This window comes from Delphinapterus leucas, chromosome 4 (genome assembly GCF_059928025.1).
Source record: "Delphinapterus leucas isolate spDelLeu-1000000601 "Yukka" chromosome 4, BTC_Dleu_Yukka2, whole genome shotgun sequence".
In the NCBI taxonomy this organism is placed as follows: domain Eukaryota; kingdom Metazoa; phylum Chordata; class Mammalia; order Artiodactyla; family Monodontidae; genus Delphinapterus; species Delphinapterus leucas.
The window spans coordinates 142,522,367-142,541,708 of NC_143132.1; positions in this window are offsets into that span (position 1 = coordinate 142,522,367).

Genomic DNA, 19,342 nt, shown 5'->3' on the forward strand with positions numbered 1-19,342 from the left:
TTGGCCTCAATGATATGTCTTTGAGGTTTTCCATATCAGAACATACAAAACTACCACAGTTTTTATTTTATAGGCTGCACAGAATTCCACCATATGGATATCCGATTCCATAAAATATTTAATCCTTCTGTAATTGATAGACAGTTAGGTTGTTTCCAGGTTACTTTTTTGCTATGACAGGCTGTGGTTCATGGTACTTGTGTATAGGTTTGCTTTTGCAAAATCAAGCTGATTTCTAGCTCTGTAATTGTCAGGTCAAAAACAACACATAGTTTCATTTGAATAGCTGTTGCCTAATGGCCATCTAAAAAGTCTTAACCTGTTAATACATTTATGGTCAGTGTTAAGAATGACACTGCTTCCCTGTAGGCTAATTAATATCAGCCATTCTTACACTTTAACATTAGCTTATTGTTAGATTGAACTTTTTTGTTTCGATTAACATTTCTTTCATTATGAGCATGATAAGGATTTTGGGGATATTTTTATTGATTATTGCCATTTGCATATTTTCCCCTATAAACTGGCTATGTAGCTATCTTTTCACATTTTGGGAAGGTTCATCCTTTCATCATTGTTTGTTCAAGTACTTTCTAAATTGACCAAATTAGCCCATTGTCTGTGTTTTGCAAATATATTTTTTGTCCAATTTATGCTTTGGCTCTGGACTTCAGTTAGGTACTTGCACCCCGCCCCCACCCCGCTCATATTGGAGTTTCCACTTTATGTAGCCAATTTCCAATTATTTCCTTTACTGCTTCTGGGAAGTTTGAACTTATAATCTTCCTAAAGCAGAAAGGAATGATTTGTAAAATATTTTGCCTCAGTGCAATTATTAAGAGTGTCTCCTTTCACTCCCAAGAATGTCCTAGTTTGAGTGATAAATTATATGGTCATTGTCAGCCTGGTCCTTCCTCACCTCCACTTTAATCGGACCAGCTCCTCTTTGACTTATTTAAAATATTTGGGTGCAGCATAATATTTAATTTAAGCAATGCTTTTTGAGGCAAGAAAAGATGAAAACTCACTGATATAAGATCTTAATTTATATGTTCATCAGGCTTTATTGAAACATATCAACTCTAAAATATTGTTCTAGACAGTATGAGCTTATAATCTATTAGGAAAGGCATGACAACCACTACAGTAAAAAAAAAAAAACAACTGTTTAAATAATTTCTTGATTGTTCCTCCTTTGTTTCTGCATTCCCTTACTTACCTGATTAGCAACTATTTGAATCTGCTCTTTTGTATTCAGGAATGTCTAGGAGGCTGAAGCCTTTTTCCTGCAAATAAGAAACAGGGGACACAGAAAGACTTTGTACCCAGGAGGGCCCCACAGACTCCTTCTCAGTTTCAATCCCCCTTTTTCTTTGATACTCCTCAATCTTGAGGAGAACAGATGTTGGACAAAAAAGGGAATAATATTTTGGATAGAGAAGTTAATCATACACTCAGCAGAGGAACTCAGTTTTAAGGGGACTTGGTTTCAACCTCCCCACTTTTCTTGCAATCTTTCCCAAATCTTTCAGGGAACGGGCAATGGCCACTCTGGCTATTTCCTGCTGAAACAAGGCATAGCCTTACCTCAATTTGGGGAATGGAAATGTTCCTAAGTTCCAAGTCTTGGATGTAAGTCTTATATGATTACAATCTCAATCCCTGAGGAATTTGGAACAAGCCTGAAACCCAGTCTGTACCTGGCACTTTGGGGAGATTCTCAGCTTAAAGGCATTTTAGTGAATTTATAAATGCAACTTTTCCTTTTATATGAGCACCAACTCATGAGAGGGTCTCTTCCAGTGCAAAATCAAAGTAAGGAAGTAAAGGACTTGTTTAACAAAATAATTATAGAAGATCATTTTTTCCCCAAGAGGATAACACAAATTGGCAATCAGCTTTTTCCAACAGAGAACAAGTAAAAGAATGAGAGGCAATACTACTTGGTAGTTCTTAAATGTGACCAGATATAAAAGATTTGATTGAATGATGAAGAATTGGTTGGGTAATAAGAAATACTGAGTCTTGGGTGTAACTGTTTTTAAAGAATCCTGTTCAGTGCTGTCCATTGTGTTATGTATCAAAACTATCATGGTCAGCTTCAGATATTTTTCTGTCTCCTGATAACGAAGACAAATCATGATCATTGTGAAAAAATTAGAAAGAAGTACAGAAAAGTGGGAATGAGTAAAAACTAATTTGTTTTGTTCTTAAAAACTTCTTATAAACAATTTTTTCCACACCATTGCCAATATTTATTTATTTAGTAATAATCCTAACAGGTGTGAATTTCCTTGTGGGTTCTTTTAAAATTTTTATTTTATATTGGAGTATAGTTAATTAACAATGTTGTGTTAGTTTCAGGTGTACAGCAAAGTGATTCAGTTATACATGTACATGTATCTATTGTTTTTCAACTTATTTTCCCATTAAGGTTATTACAGAATATTGAGCAGTTTCCTTGCTATACAGTAGGTCTTTGTTGGTATCTGTTTTAAATATAGCAGTGTGGACATGTCAATCCCAAACTCCCAATTGATCCCTCCCCGCTTCCCCTCTGGTACCCATAAATTCACTCGCTAAATCTGTAAGTCTGTTTCTGTTTTGTAAGTAAGTTCATTTGTATCATTTTTTAAAGACTCTGCATATAAGCGACATCATATGATATTTTTCTTGATCTGTCTGACTTACTTCAGTTAGTATGATCATCTCTAGGTCCATCCATGTTGCTGAAAATGGCATTATTTCATTCTTTTTAATGGCCGAGTAATATTGTATTGTATAAATATATCACATCTTCTTTATCTGGTCCTCTGTCGATGGACCTTTAAGTTGCTTCCATGTCTTGACTACTGTAGACAGCATTGCAATGAACATTGGGGTGCATGTATCCTTTCAAACCATGTTTTTCTCTACATATAGTCCCAGGAATGGGATTGCTGGATCATATGTATTCTACTTTTAGCTTTTTGAGTAACCTCCATGCTGTTCTCCATAGTGGCTGTACCAACTTACATTCCCACCACAGTGTAGGAGGGTTCCCTTTTCTCCACACCCTCTCCAATATTTATTGCTTGTAGATTTTTTGATGATGGCCATTCTGACTGGTGTGAGGTGATATCTCATTGTAGTTTTGATTTGCATTTCTCTAAACAATTGTTGATGGCTACAGAATATTCTTTTTCTGTGGCTGCAGTGTATTTAATTTAACCAACCACTTTTTGTTGAATAGGTGGGCATGTTCTTTTATTTTATATTTCATTTTTTCTTTCAATTATAAACAAAACCAGGATGAACATCTTTGCACCTAAATCTTTCTTTGTATTGCCAGTCTATTAGGAGGGATTCCTACAAGAGAAATTGTGGATTAAAGAGTGAACTTTTCTAACACTTTTACATCTAGAAGGCAATTCTGGTAGAAAGTTGTTAATTCCTGCTGCTGGAACTGGGATGATGGCTCTCACTGCAGTCCCATTGTGCAAAGATCCTGGCACCAAAGAGGAGGAAACATAGTCAAACCAATTTGGTGGTTTGAAAAAAAGCAAACAGTGCCCATGTGACAAGGAAGGGAACAGCACTTTGTTCCAATTTTAAAAATACTTGTCCCTGTGAAAAGGGATTTCTTTTTTTAAAATTTTTATTGGGGTATAATTGATTTACAATGTTGTGCCAGTTTCAGGTGTACAGCAAAGTGGCTCTGCCATACAAATATATATATCCATTCTTTTCCAGATTCCCTTCCCATATAGGCAATTACAGAGTATTGACGTCCATGTGCTATACGCTAGGTCCTTATTAGTTATCTATTTTATATATAGTAATGAGTATATGTCAATCTCAATCTTCCAATTTTGCCACAGCTCACCCAGGGGATTTCTTTTTTATCTTGTCTATTGTAAATCTTCATCATGGGGTACAAACCAGACATTTTAAAATTATGCCTTTTGACCTTTCGTTTGCACATTGGTGGATAATGTCTGCTTTCTTGGTGTTGGTTCTGGGTGAACAAGGGTAAAATGTCATTCAAGTTTATGCTTCTAAGTCAATCTTGAGAACCCCTCTCTGCTGTCTCTGTGGTTTGCCCTCAGTTTACTTTCTACTTTCCCTAACTCTCTGGAGGAAAATTTGGCCACATTCTTTGTAGTCTTCAGAGAAATGAGAAGAATCCGTAACAGTTCTCACCACTTTATACAGTGTGGCATGTTAAACACGTGTGGAGTTTTAAGGATGAGCCAGGACTTACAGAGGTAAGTAAGCTTTGTATTTAAACACGAATAAATGACTGAGTCACTTGGGATGCAAACCTGTTTGGCAGTTCTCAGGAAGGGGCAGATTACTTTTGACAGGTCTAAACAGCCCCGGTAGATAGGATCATTTAACTATATTTAACTAACACTGACAAAGGAAAGCTTGATTAATGTCTCCCACCCAAATATCCAGGGACTGGCATGTCACCTTTTCAAACCAAGAGGCAGTTGAAGCTACTTCAGAATTCTCCTTCTTATGCATGATTGTCACGTGCTTGGAAAGGTCTGATGAGGACATGCTTCACCAAGATCTCCGTTGTCCTCGGCTTTCTGGAGTGGGGTGGGATGCTTTCCTAAAATGTGGGCGGGCATTTGGAGGGTCCATTTAGTAGAACACATGCCTATGCTGGGCTGGGCTAGTATTATGTTCATGATTGATTTATTTATGATTTGAAAGTAAAATAAATAAATAAAAATCAAAACAACTCCTCCCTCCAAAAGCATGAGGTGTTGGAAATTAACACCTGTTAATTTGCAGTTTGTGCAGTACATGAACTGTGTTTATGTACAACTGTTTGGGGTGGTGCCACTTGTGCTTGTTATCTCTTCAACCATCTATGAGTTTCTCACTTTTGAGACTGAAAATAAAGTGTATTTTTACGCCTTACCACTAGGATTCGAGGAGGACCTCCTCCATCCTTAAATCCAGGGGCTCATTGTGTGTCTAGCATTGGCAATTTCTAGAGCCAGAGTTGTGACTCTCTCTCTTAACATCATGCAAACATTGTGGCCAGGAGCAGGATACAGCCAGGTCAATTGACTCTTCTGGCCATCTAGACTAGAGCTTGAAAATTTCTCATGCGGCCCTCAGTTGGACCCAGCTACTTGTTTCTTGGAATTTTTCAAGACTAAAGTACTTTAAAAAAATTTTTTATGGAAATGTAGTTGATTTACAATGTGGTGTTAGTTTCAATTGTACAGTAAAGTGATTCAGTTATATATATATAAATATATATATTCTTTTTTTTTTACATTCTCTTCCTTTATAGGTTACTACAAGTATTGAGTATAGTTCCCTGTGCTCTATGGCAGGTCCTTGTTGGTTAAAAGACTAAAGCACTTTTTAAGGTTACATCAACTTATTTCATGTGTGGATCTGCTTTTAAAAAATGATTATGGTCAAGTAGAGTTAATAGTTTGCAAAAAGATGAGCCCCAGTTATACTCCACCACTGAGAACCCCGACTCTCTCTTTTTTATTTCTTAAGTTTTAAAAATTTTAAATTGAAGTATAGTTGAGTTACAATGTTTCAAGTATCCAGCAAAGTGATTCAGTCATATACATATATATATGTGTATATGTATAGGTGTGTGTGTATATCCTTTCTCAGATTCCTTTCCATTACAGGTTATTACAAGATATTGAATACAGTTCCTTGTGCTATAGAGTAGGTCTTTGTTGTTTATCTATTTTATATACAGTAGTCTGTATCTGTTAATCCCAAATTCTCAATTTATCTCTCCTCCGCTTTCCACTTTGGTAACCATAGGTTTGTTCTCTATGCCTGTGAGTCTATTTCTGTTTTGTAAATAAGTTCATTTGTATCATTATTTTGGATTCCATATATAAGTGATATCATATGATATTTGTCTTGATCTGTCTGACCTGATTCACTTAGTATGATAATCTCTAGGTCCATCCATGTTGCTGCAAACGGCATTATTTCATTTTTTTTTTTATGGCTGAAGAGTATTCCATCGCGTATATATGTACCACATCTTCTTTATCCATCCACCTGTCGATGGACACTTAGATTGCTTCCATGTCTTGGCTATTGTGAATAGTGGTGCTGTGAACACCGGGGTGTGACTGTGTCTTTTGTTTGCTACTGTACACCCAGCACCTAGAATGGAACCTGCCGCATCATCGGTGCTCAATAAATTCTTATTGAAAGAATGAAAGGATGAACTGGGGATGCAGGGTGGGAAGAGGTCCTAGTCAGAGCCCCCTGGCCTCATGGAGCCTGTCAGGAATATGACCTCCTAGACCAGCTGTCCCAGGAAAACACAACAGCCACCAGAGGAAACCCTAGGCATCAGTGCCAGGCTGAGGGATATGACATGAGGAGGGAGGGGCAGGGGGCAGTGGCCCAGGCACTCCAACTCACCTGTCAAGTCTCATTTAAATTCCTCAAAGAGGCTTTCTCTTTGCCATGAAGGGCAGGGACCCTTCTCCCTGACATGAAGTTTAGGACTTTATTAGTTCTCTATGGCTGCTGCAAAAAATTACCACAAATCTAGTGTCTAGAAATAATAGAAACTTATCATCTTACTGCCCTGTAAGTCCAGAGTCTGACACAGACCTCACTGGGTTAAAGCCAAGATTTTAGCAATTTTTCATTTCTGCAGGTCCTAGGAGCACATTTACTTACCTCTTTCAGCTTCTAGAAGCCACCTGCATTTCTTAGCTTGTGGTCTTCTCCCCCATCCTCAGGGCCAGTGATGGCAGATGGAATCCTCCTCTCATCATATCACTCCAACCTCCTCTTCTATAGTCAAATATCCCTCTGCCTTCCTCTTACACTTTTAAAGACCTTTGTGATTACATTTGAGCCCACCTAAATAAGCCACAATAATTTCTTCATCTCTAGATCCTTAACTTAATCACATCTGCTAAGTCCCTTTGGCCATGAACATATTCACAGGTTCAGAGGATTAAGACATGGACACCTTTTTTATGGGGGGGCAGTATTATTCAACCTACCACAGGGAGCTTTTGTTATATATTTCCTATAAGCACTCTGCACTTTATAGCATCCTTTATGACATTTGACAAATGTCAATGGCTTAGCTCATTCTGTGACTATTCATTTAATGTCTGTTTGCCCCACTACACAGAAAGACCTATTAGAGCATAGGCAGTGCCTGTTTTGCTTACTCTTGTATCTCCAGTGCCTGACACAGTACTTGGTTTATAGTGCCTGATCATTTTTTTATTAAGTGAATGAACATCATACCAAACTTATTTCATTTATGTTCTAATGCTCTTCTGAGACAGGGGTACCATTCTCATTTTTTAGAAGAAGATACTGAGGTTCAGAGATCAAGTAACTTCCCAATCCCTTCCTATTCAACACTGCCACTTGGTATCTGAATTGTTTTATATTCTGGTATGCTGTAGTTGGTAATAGCTTCCATACCCATGACACGTGTCAGTAGACAGAAAGAAAGCTTCCAAGAAGGGCAGCAGAGATGTCAACAAGTGCTGATGTCACTGCCAGAGTCTGATTGAATCTTTTGGCTGGAAATAGTTGAGTGTCTGTGATTTGGTAAGCGTGAGCATTCACTCCCAAACGGGATTTCTTGGTGGGACAGGTTTGTGTCAGCTGCAGCTGGTTAAAAGAGTTTTAATCACACTCTGGTGTCTTTCTGCTATTTCTACACATTAAAAAAACTCAGTGATTTAAAAAAATATTTTTTTTTCAAAATCTTCTAGACTCTTATTTTGTTCTTCCCTATATTGGGCTTCTTGGCCATTATGTAGTTAGAGTGTTTAGCCATTGGGTCAATCTATGGCAAGAATCTTTTCTGAAGCTCAGCACAAATGGTTGGCCCATAGTAGGTACTCAACAAATATTTGCTGTATTACTTGAATGAATATGGGCTGTAGTTGGTGGTCCTTGGTATGTATTAGAGAGTTAGGGTTGTGGGAAAATAATGGAAATGTCCATTTATTTATGTTGTTGATCTTTGCCTTATTCCGGTAAGTATTTGACACAGCTGTGCATGTGATGGTGAATTTATGAAATCTAAAACCGAAAACAGGGTCTAAACCAGATTCTTTTCATGATAATTCATCCATGGCTTCTAGAGCAGACAATTCTACTAGCTAACATGTTGAAAAAGGGTAACACAGTGTGATAGAATGAGGTCAGACCTTGGAAGAAGGAGGATTTGAGTTTGTGTTCCTGGATTCAGCACTTACTGACTGTGAGAACTTGAACAAGTTACTTAACTTATCTGATCCTCAACTTTCATCTGTGAAATAGGTATGTGCTTTGAGGTTTAAAATAAATATTTTATGTGGAAAGCATGTAACCCAATGATTAGATTTGAAAATGTTATTTCTCTTTCTCTTTCTTCCATCTTTCAAGGGGTTTAAAAGGACTAACCTTTTTGCCTTGCAAACATTTCTTCAAAAAGCAAGCATTAGCCTAAAATGCCTCATGCCAACATAATAAAAAGAAGTAGGCAATAGATAAATGTTAAAGTCTGTTACGCTAAGTTATTGACCACATGGACGAGGAAATGGCTGAAGACTCCCAATAATCCTGGTGTAATATGCCTTACAAACTGGAATAGATGTGGTCAGCAGGGCTGAGGGCTTTGCCACTGGTGCAGAAGTGCTATAATGTAAAAGGTATAAGAAAGAGGGTTGTATATTCCAAGTCAGAATCAGACAGGAAAGACACATTCAGTTTTATTTACCGACTGTCACTACCCAGCAGGATTTTGATGTGTTTATTGATGTGGTTACCTGTATAAATCAGGATTTGATAAGGTTTTAGGGCCTCTCAATGAGCTTTGTCTACATTCCTGAATAGGTGAGCACATGCTTGTGGCACCAAATGAGTTCCTGAGGAAGTAATCACTCACATGGTGAAGTGCATGACAATGAAGAAAGCTGAATCCACTATCAACTTGTGTGAATGAAAAGCCAAAAAATGCCATCAACTCCTCTGAGTTGAACTTGAAGACTACAGAGAGATGCCCTTGAACATTAAGAAAGAAAAGCAATTGATGAGAACAAATCTCGACCTAAAGAAATGGGATAGACCAGACACTGGGCTTCAAAACTTGACTGCAACCTCATTGAATAAGTTCAGATTTCCAAAGAAAGGATGTGTCATAAGGAGAGAAGCTGGCAACTCAGTAAAAGGACAATCACAGAGGTAAACGCTAGCAGTGCCCATTTGTGCATGCACCGTGGAGGAGCCCAGGAGCTCTGGAATTCTGGTTCCATCAACAGGGCTATCCCTGTATTAGGTTCTCTCCACCTGCTGCCATTACAGCTCACTTCAGCCCTTCCTCTGATTCTGCGGTCATCAAGCAACCTTCCGACTGTTAGTTTGACCATGATTGCCTCTATAGGGTGGAAGTGGGGAAGGATAATCATGTGATCAGTGGTCTGGTAAATGGGACATACTTTGCATACACATCAATTTCATCACCTTTAGTCCAGCCTTGAGTGATCTGCTCCCAGGAGGTGGACTGAATTTGAAGTTGTGTCCATAAAGGTAAACTAACTAACTTAACTAACTACCCAACTAACGGCCATTCTGCGAGGCTTCCTAGGACATTGTCAGCCTATTTCGCTGGTAAGCACTCACCACTTGCACACCCTTTTTTGCATTTCTACCTGTGCTGAATTATTCTATTGAGAAAGAGTTGGCAAACTTTTTCTATAAATGATCAGATGGTGAATATTTTAGGGTTTGTGGGCCATCGGTCTCTGGGGCAACTCCTCAACTCTGCCATTGGGGTGAGAAAGCAGCCATAGAGGATGTAAAAGTGGCTGTGTGCCAATCAAACTTTATGCATCCTGGTACGTGTAAACTAAGAGTGCATTTAAAGAACCAGTAAAGCAGAAGCACAACCCCAAAATTGTTTTTGAAAGGAAGGATGTGTTAATTTAAGAAAAGCAATAAAATGATTTTTTTGGAGGAAACAATCAGAACTTAGCTGGATTTCTTTAATTAAAAAAAATTAAGTACGATTTTGTTTTGATTATATGTGGTACTGATGGAGGGAGTTGGGTGTCACTGCCGTGACCTCCTTGGGCCTGAGGGCCTCTAAAGATCTTCACGTAGCTCTGGTGTGGGGATGCCCATCTTCTGTTTGCAGGCCTCACTGCATCTTGGGATTCCGGAGCACTTGATTGCTGCTGCTCTGTGGGCTCTTTCACCATTGCCCCCTATCACAGGGGTGAAGGAGACCTCATAGCTTCTATCTTGTGTACAGTTATTTTTATACTTGTCTTACTTTACAGGTACATTCTAGAAGTGTTGAATTCCTTGTCTTCCTCATATTCAGTTTTCTTATGTATAAAGTGAGATCAGAATACATACTTTATAATTTGCTTTACAGTTTTTCTTTACTTCATGCCCTTGAGGGCATAGGCTTTGTGCCATCTCTCCTCCTCCCCCTAGTGACACCAAGTAGAGGCTCTTGTGTGTAGTAAGTGCTTCGTAAGTTTTGAATGAATGCGTGAATTTGATTTAAGGTCTCTGGTCGCTTTGTTTCGAGCTTCTGCTCTTCCCTCTCTTCGGGTGAAGAGCCCTCTTTCTTTTCTCTTTGGGCCTTGGAGTTCTCAGTTGTGCACTAAACTCATTCAACGCCAGACTTTGTTGGTTACCTGCCTACCTGTCTATGAAATGTGAAGGGAATTGAGGAATTCTGCCAAAACCCTGGGGCTACTTGAATATATGGTACAAGAAGAGCCTGATTGGGATTCCCCATTCTCGTAGTTTCATTTCGAGTAGAAAATAGTGCTACAAAGATAATTTACAGAAAATGTACTTAAAAAGAGAGAGATGAGGCATGTTATGAAAGAGGAGTGATGCTTATAGCAAAAAAATGTACTACACTTTGTAAATTATTTTAACTCCTTTTGAGTTCTTAAAGTTTAAGCGATCTAGGGGTAGAACAATATAAGTCTATATTCTCTGCTATGTATATCTGTAATCAAAATGGACTGTCTCAGCAGCTGTGGGTACACACATGGTCATATATTTTGGATTTTTCCAAAAAATCATTCAAGAGCTCACCTGCCCAGGTATATCAGGATTCGCCAAAGAAACAGAACTAATTACATACTATATATATATATATATGTGTGTGTGTGTGTGTGTGTGTGTGTATAGTACAGAAACTGAGACCTCTAGAATACAAAAAGAGAAGACAGAGGGCTAGTCATTTGAAAAAAAAAACATGTAATAGAAAGACAGAGAGAAACAGAGAGAGATTGATTTTAAGGAAATGGCTCCCATGATTGTGGGTTGGCAGGTCAGAAATCCATATGTAGGGCAGGCTAGCATGCTGGAAACTCAGGCAGGATTTCTATATTAGAGTTTTGCACCAGAATTCTTTATTCTCCAAGAAACGTCAGTTTTTGCTCTTAAGCCCTTCAACTAATTAGACGGGATATGGGCCCACCCAGATTCTCGAGAGTAATCTCGTTTACTTAAAGTCAACTGATTGTAAATGTTAATTGCATGTACAAAATACCTTCCTAGCAACATCTTAGACTGGTGTTTGACCAAACAGCTGGGCACTATAGCCTAAAGCAGTCGATGCATAACATTCACTATCACACCAGGTTAGGAGAAAATCCAGCAATTGCTCTTCAGGCCAACTACTCCCCCAAATTGTCAGAGCTTCCTGTGACTTAACACTCTCAAAAGAGTTCATCTTGCTTCCAAACCACACCTTGAAGAGCACTGGGAAGGACTTCTGGACCTCTACCTGGTCTCTCTTTCAACAGATATGTTTCTTCTGTTGCAGCCACACAGTCTGCTAGTTGAAAACTCCTTCACTTGCTTCCCACTTCAGTGCAGTGCTATCCCATGCTTGCATATTGGGGTTACAGCTCTTTTAGTTTACACTCACCTGCTGGATCATTGCCCCAAAGCATCACTTTTATGCCTAAGGATTCTCCAGCTGCAGAAAGATGCTGCATTTTCACATAAGACACATAATTCCAGACATTATTTCAGCACTTAGTCTAACATCTCATTTTTATCACCTTCATTTTCACAGACCTCAGTTGCTAAGCTAATCATTTGCAGAGGTTCTTACAATACCCAATTTCCAGAGAGAAGGGACTATTTTCTTCCAGAAAGCTTCTTGCCCTTTAAGCCACTATACCAACCTCCTTCCCAATTCTGAGCTCAGTATCCTATGTACGTTGGGAAGGCAGCTGTAAAAGTATCTGCTGCACCAGGACAAGGGGGGACTCCCAGCCTTATGTTTGAATATGGTTGAGCAAAGACCACTTTTGTATTTAGAGAAGAGTCAAAGATCTTCTTCCAGCTAATTTATGGGTATAAGGCTTGGCTGGTGGCTTCTTCTGCAAAGGCTTAAATTGCATCTCAATAGGAATGTGCAGAAATATAATTAGTGTGTGCATATAATAAGTATTGTTAATCTATTTTTGTATTATATACTTTCTAACATCATGAATCCTCTTCTATAGTCTCAGAATATAGTAAGCCTCATAGGAAGAGTTGGTGTCTTGATGCTATCTCATTATGGGACATTTTACTGCTCCAAGCTTCAATGTGGAACTCTGTTTATAAATAATAGACACAAGGATTTCCTACTTCTAAATTGCCCCAACATAATCTATAAATTTGATTCACCTCAGTTAATGGAGTCTCTTTCCTAGCCAGATTGTTCTTTGTGTGTCATTATTTTGAAGTTTGTTGAAATCCTTGTGCCTCATGAAAGAGCCATGAGATTTCTAGCTTATGTGTTTCATTCTGTTGTCCTTGGCTAAATTTTCTTTGTAGCCTAGTTAAAACCTGGACACCTGGGAGCTTAAATTACCCCTGTAGGATATTAGTATATTAGCTACCTATAAAAATGAAATTTATATGAAGCATCTGTTTACAATGAGCATCCCATAAAACTGTGGCAGAGAATTCAAAGGAAAGGGTTTTCAAATGAAGGTTTCATAGCCAAGAGCAAAAGGCTCTTAAGAGTGGCATGTAGGTAACTAATTTCTATTTTATATATTCAAAAGAATTTTTAATAGACAAAGGACCTCTCCCCACCCCAAAAGGGCAGTCTAGAGTATATAATAGATTTCAAGAATCCTTCTATGCTTATATTAGGTGTTTCAGTACTGTTTATTCTATAACTATTACTGGTTCCAAGAGCAAATAAGGGAACAGAGTATAAAACATTAATCTGCTGACATGTCATTGAGGGCTTGGCAAGCAGTCCTTGATTCACAGGTGATTCCAATTGTTATCCAAGAGTGAGAGATTATATCAAGTCAGTGAGTACAAGTAATGGAGAGACCTAGAGTTGTATACAAGAGCAGATCCCACACTACTAAGAGGTATGTTCAAAGAAATTGTTTTGAAAGTCAACAGTAGTAATCAGGTATCCAGTCTAATCCACCCTCTCTAACATTCTTTGGCTGCAATTTTATATATATATATATATATATATATATATATAGCCAGTAGCTGTGCTTAATTTAATCCAAAGGAATAAAAGGAGGGAAAAGGAATCAATTTTCAAGCCATGTTATAACTCATAGATATAAAGAAAGAGCTGAAAAATCCGAGTCTTGGAATGGACAGGGACCAGGGCAACCTGGAAGTTGTACTCAAAGTACTTAGCAACAGGTACAACGTGGATACAGATGAAATGGAATGGCTGAATGTGTGAAGCACAGGTACAGTCATAGTAGAGCATACTGAGAAGATGGGTCTGAAATCTGGGAGGCAGGATCCATTAGATGGTCTCTTAAGGGAATTCCCATGGCAAACAGCCCTTTCCCCTCCTAGTGTTGCTTCCTTCAAGAGGAAGAGCTGATTAGTCGTCCTTGGATTTTTGCTTACAGCATGCCAAGAGCAGGACAAAACAACTAGATCTATATTCCACCAAGTCTGTAGGTGACAATGGAGTGACAGTTTCCAGGTAAAAACCAAGGGGCTACTATGAGAAAATGGAGATTGGGCACTGGGTAGACAAAACCAACAGGTGTTTTTTATATCACTGAATCCTATGTAAGCTTCAGTAGTTGCAATGGAGTTAACGGATTCCTTCCCACTCAGGTAAATCACCTACTGTCACACATTTAGGACTCTTCTTCTCACTTACTTAGTCACATTCCTATTCCTCTAGTCACAGCATCTCTTCCAGTCTTTCTCTTCTCCTTTCCATTGTATTTCAACTGTAATGAGAATTTAATAGATTTGAGGTGTGTGGGAAGTCTTAAGCTAAGCATATAAGCATCACCACGACTGTTTCTCTGGGAGGAAGGTGTTGGCATTGTATCGAGAAGGGAATGTGGCATTTCTGGGAGAGTATGTGTCTCTTGGTGCAGGTGCAATGTACCCAAAGTGGTTAGAGGCAAACATGGTAACTCTCCTTGGTGTTTTTCCTTGAAATAGTTTGGCTGCCTGGAATGTAGTAAAAAGGAGATCCCCCAAACGGAGAAAGAGTCTTCTTTGTAGTCTTTTGGGCAGAGGCTAAACTTGTCACGTATATTCACAGGTACTTAGAAGTTGGGAAGTATCAATAGATAAATATTGACAGCCAAGATTACCTACTGTAAGAAAGGGCTCATAGGAAATACAGATAATACCAGCTACCAAGCGACAGCCTGGTTCCAGGAGCTTGCCACACATAACATCAATATTCAATCATGCTACAATTTTTTCCATAACAAAAAGCCTTCAATTAATCCCACTTCTCGCAGCAGCTACCACTTTATTTCTTTTCTCCTCTTTACCACAAAACTCCTTGAACAGAAGCATCTATTCTCTATCAGAAATTTCTCCTCTTATCTCTTGAACTCGGCATAGTTAGGCTTCCTCCATCACTGTCACCACTCCACCAAAACTGCTCTTGTCAAATTAGCCATGATCTTTATGTTGTCAAATCAGTTCTCAGTCTTCTGCTTACAAGACATATTGGCAACATTTGTAACCATTGATCACTCCTTTCTTTTAGATACTCTTTCTTGACTTGGCTTCCAGGTGTGCTCCCTGGGCTTTCCCTCATCTCACTGGTAACTGGTCTGTTTTCCTAGTCTTTAGTTTTCTGACCCTTTTTAGTTTCATTCACTTGCCTGTTGATCTCATCCAGTCTCACAGCTTTAGATATCTCTAAGTGCTGTTGACTCCTGAGTTGAAACACCCAACCCAGACCCCCTTTTTGAGCTTTAGATTCATAGATCCAACCACCCACTGGACATCTTTCCTTTACGTATAATAGACATCTGAGGATTGTCATGCCTAAATTGAATTCCTGATCTCTCTGCCCCGAAACTTGCTCAACTCATAGCCTTCCCCATCTCAGCCGATGGCAATTCTAATTTCTCAGTTACCCAGCCCAGAATCTGGAGATCTCCCTCTACGCCTATGTTTCACACTTAATATTCAATTCATCAGGAAATCTTATAGGTTTTCATTCAACTTAGATCCACACTTTCACAACTAATTTTCTTTAAAACTATACTGCAACAAAGTTTTCTGCAGGAAGGAAGGAAGGAACTACGAATTTTGAAGATTTTATCTTTTTCTACTATTTCTGATGAAGGCATTAAAGGAGGTGGGAGAGAGAAAAGATCAGATCTCATTCAGAACTCAAGTAGTAAGGTGGATGGATGGCCATGAATTTGTTTCACATTTGCTTTATGGCTTTCCCTCTCTCTCTCTCTCTCTCTCTCTGATTCTCAGCTCTAGGTGACATTGTGGTAGCCACACTGCACATCTTCACCTGCTCTGTCATCTCTGAATTTAGGTTGTACTTTTTGGTATCAGCCCCAGTGATCTTCTTTCTTTCTCTTTCTTGCCTTTGCACCTCTTTGCTCACTCACTTCCTGACAAAATAAAACTGATTTTCATTCTGAAACTGTATTTAACCCTCTTCAGTGCTGCCAGTAATTCAAAACCAATAATTCCCCAGGCTGTTTATATTCAAGGAACTTTATTAAATTTCCAAATTACTATAATGATTTTCTTTGAGAAAGCTAAAAGAAACTTTCTCACCGTGTTTCTGCATATGGAACCGGCACTTTAATAGCATCTTCCACCATCTTTGCAAACTCTTAATCTCTCCATAGATCTATGGCAATCACTATTCTCAGTTTATTTCCTGGCAGTGAACCTGATAACCAAAAACTCCCTTCATTGTGGAGGCCCAGGGAAACTTAAAAAATAGTCACTTTGCTGAATGGAAAATATTGATGTTTTGGACAGAATTGGGTTAAGGGTTAGATTTGAAAATTTACTCTCTTTTTAAATTACTGCCATAACAGTTATAGTAGTTCTGACTGAAATTTCAGCTCTGTGAGAACATTTCTATATTGTACATTTAAACAAACCATAAGTCATGGACATTAAGGTGTGTTGTAGCTATCACCATGTTACCTGAGCCAGTGTGACTATTTCTTCACATTTTATATTAATACTGGTTCTCGTTTAGCTAGACATGTTTTGAGTCTTTAAAATTTGACTGTGTATGCAGAACTGAACAACCAAAAATACACAAAATTTCTAAAATTAATAGTTAATCTCACCTTGAAATATGTATAGAATTTCAGTGCTCCTTGGAGTACAGAATCATTTAGAACAAAACAATTAGGAAAATAATAATTATTATAAATATTAGTTACACCATGCTCAGCAATTTTTAAATGGTTTTACATAATTATTTACTTAATTTTTACAGTAACCTTGGGAAGTATATTTGACAGATTTTATTAGTTTCCTCATTTTACCAGTGATAAAATTAAGGATAAATGATGTAAATGGCAAGCCTAAGGTCACACAGCTGTAAGTAGCAAAGATGGACACAAATATATCTGTTCTTAACTTAAAATTCGATCATCTTACTGCTACATAAAATTGACGTTTTTATGAACCAAAATAAAACTGGGCGTTAAATAAATAATAGTAATAACAAATTAGAATAAATAATAATTTTTATAATAAATATTACTTCTCCAAGGCTAGAAAATCCAGACATGAACATTAATCTTTTGGAAAGACTGACTTCAAATGGACATGAAGTTTTATTCCTATAGACTAAGCATGAAAGTATACAAACCAAAAAAGAATGGTCATAGCAACCAAGGGGGGAGAGTGGGGGTGGGGGTGGTGGTGGAATGAATTGGGAGATTGGGATTGACATACATACACTAATATGTATAAAATAGATAACTAATAAGAACCTGCTATATAAAAAATAAATAAATAAAATAAAACTCAAAAAGATAATTTTTTGGAAAAATAACAAGGACTATCAAGAATATCAACTGTGCTTTATGACATTCTTGTGAGGGATTCTGACTCTTTCTTTAAGTAATACACTAGTAATGTCAGCAGATGACAAGGTGTTTGCATTTTCTGAGTTTTGTGAGTTAAAATTACATTTAAGATTCTGAAAATTTAAAGATACATTTAAAATTTTTAAAATAATTATCAGCTCAACACATAAACTCTTGTTGAAAAAAAAAAGAATGGTCATAACTTTTTTTTTTTTTTAATAGATTGAGAAAAGATGAGATCATGCTTCTTTGGCCTTTGGAAGAAGAAGAGAAATTACATTTTCCCCATGGCTAGCAAAACTGCTGAAAATGAATGAGTCGCCGATTTTGATAAGATCCATGAATGGTATCATAATTTGCAGTGATTCATCTGTGATTTTATTTGTCCCTTTCCAAAATAAGGTCTGAAACAAAACCAAAGCCGTAGGAAGAAGGTAACAACTGACATTTTTATCTCTTTTGTGTGTGTGTGTGTGTGTGTGAAATGGAACTTACGATAGATTTAGAATACATTTGATTCTAGTACAGTAAGCAGTCTTAAAGATCATCTGGTCTACCCCCTCACGGCTCTTCCTCCGGATTCTAAGGTTGACAAAAATGAGGGCTCAGGGAGGGTCCTTCAACTAGTTCATGGTAAATATAGGACGAAAATCCATTTCTTATGCTGTTACATTAATAATCCTTGTGACACAATATTCCTTCCCTGTGGCTTATTTTAAAAAATAAGAAAAAGTAGGAGCTGTTTCCCTTCACCATATGATGGGTCTTTCTTATTGTTTACTAAACATTATTAGTCATTCTTCTTTAACTGGTAAATAATTTGGCATTATAGTTTATAGATAAATGTATCATTCCCAACACTATAAATTGTTTCATACCATGATGCTTTATTCTTTTTCTTGTACCTGCATTTCTTAGTAAAACTAAAATACCATCCTCACATGAACATAGAATCCTCAGGTATTTAACCCTATAGCACATATATTTGTAGGCTGTATTTTAAAGAGTTCCCTCTTTATTAAATTTACAGCTAAAATAAGTTCTGAATCCTTGAGAATTTTAAAAAAGAAAATTTGAAGATTGAAATGAGAAAAACAATAGTACTGTGTTGTTTTTCTTGCTACCTTTTGGGCACCATTTAGTCAAAGATCTGGAGGAATCTTTCTGACCTCTGGAGATTTTTGCTGTAGCAAAATTTCTCAAATGAACTCCTCTGTTGGGATTTCAAGTTACCTGTTTAATTGCATTTTTGAGCAGGTTAGTATCTGTTTTCATCATGTTTGGGAATATTGTTTTAGAGAGAGGCACATCTTAGTTAATGCTTAGGAACTGCAGACACTCTGGATTTGTGCACACATGCCAGTTATTTGCTCTCTGCCTACCGCCTCTGTTCTCTGTAATAAGAAGGGATAAGAGGAAATGAGAAAATAACAGTGAAGGTGAATTTTTTCTTCTTTTCCCCTTCTTATTTGGTTTGTGACGTTTTAGAATGAAAGCTCTTTGTAATCATCTATCTTGCCTTTCTGGACAGTTCATTCAGCACTAAGAATCCTTTGGATGTCCAAAGGCTGACAATGACAGTAATATAATAATACCAATAATTACTTCTCTATAACTTTGCAGCAAAGCAAATCCTCAACTCCAAATTTCTATTGGTTAGAGTTTTGGACCCAGGTTTGGAACTGTTAATATTTATTGACTCATTCAACTTAATTGACTCCCTCAAGTTTTAAATATCTTTCTTTTCTGGCTCATGTGGAAAAGATTAGGAAACCTCTTATCGATGCTTATTCATAACTACCATATGTGGTGCTAAATTATTATGAGAAATCGAGCAGAGCATGGGCAGTGAATATTAATTAGCTGCTTAAAATCTCTTCATTTTTGGATGCCAGTGTTACTTTGACAAGCATGTCTTTCCTTTTAGTGAGGGGCTGACAAGGTGGTGAAATACAAGAGCAGAGAAAATGCGGATTGGTGAGAAAGATGTTTCTTTGGGCCAAAAAACATAAGAGAAAGTTGCAAGC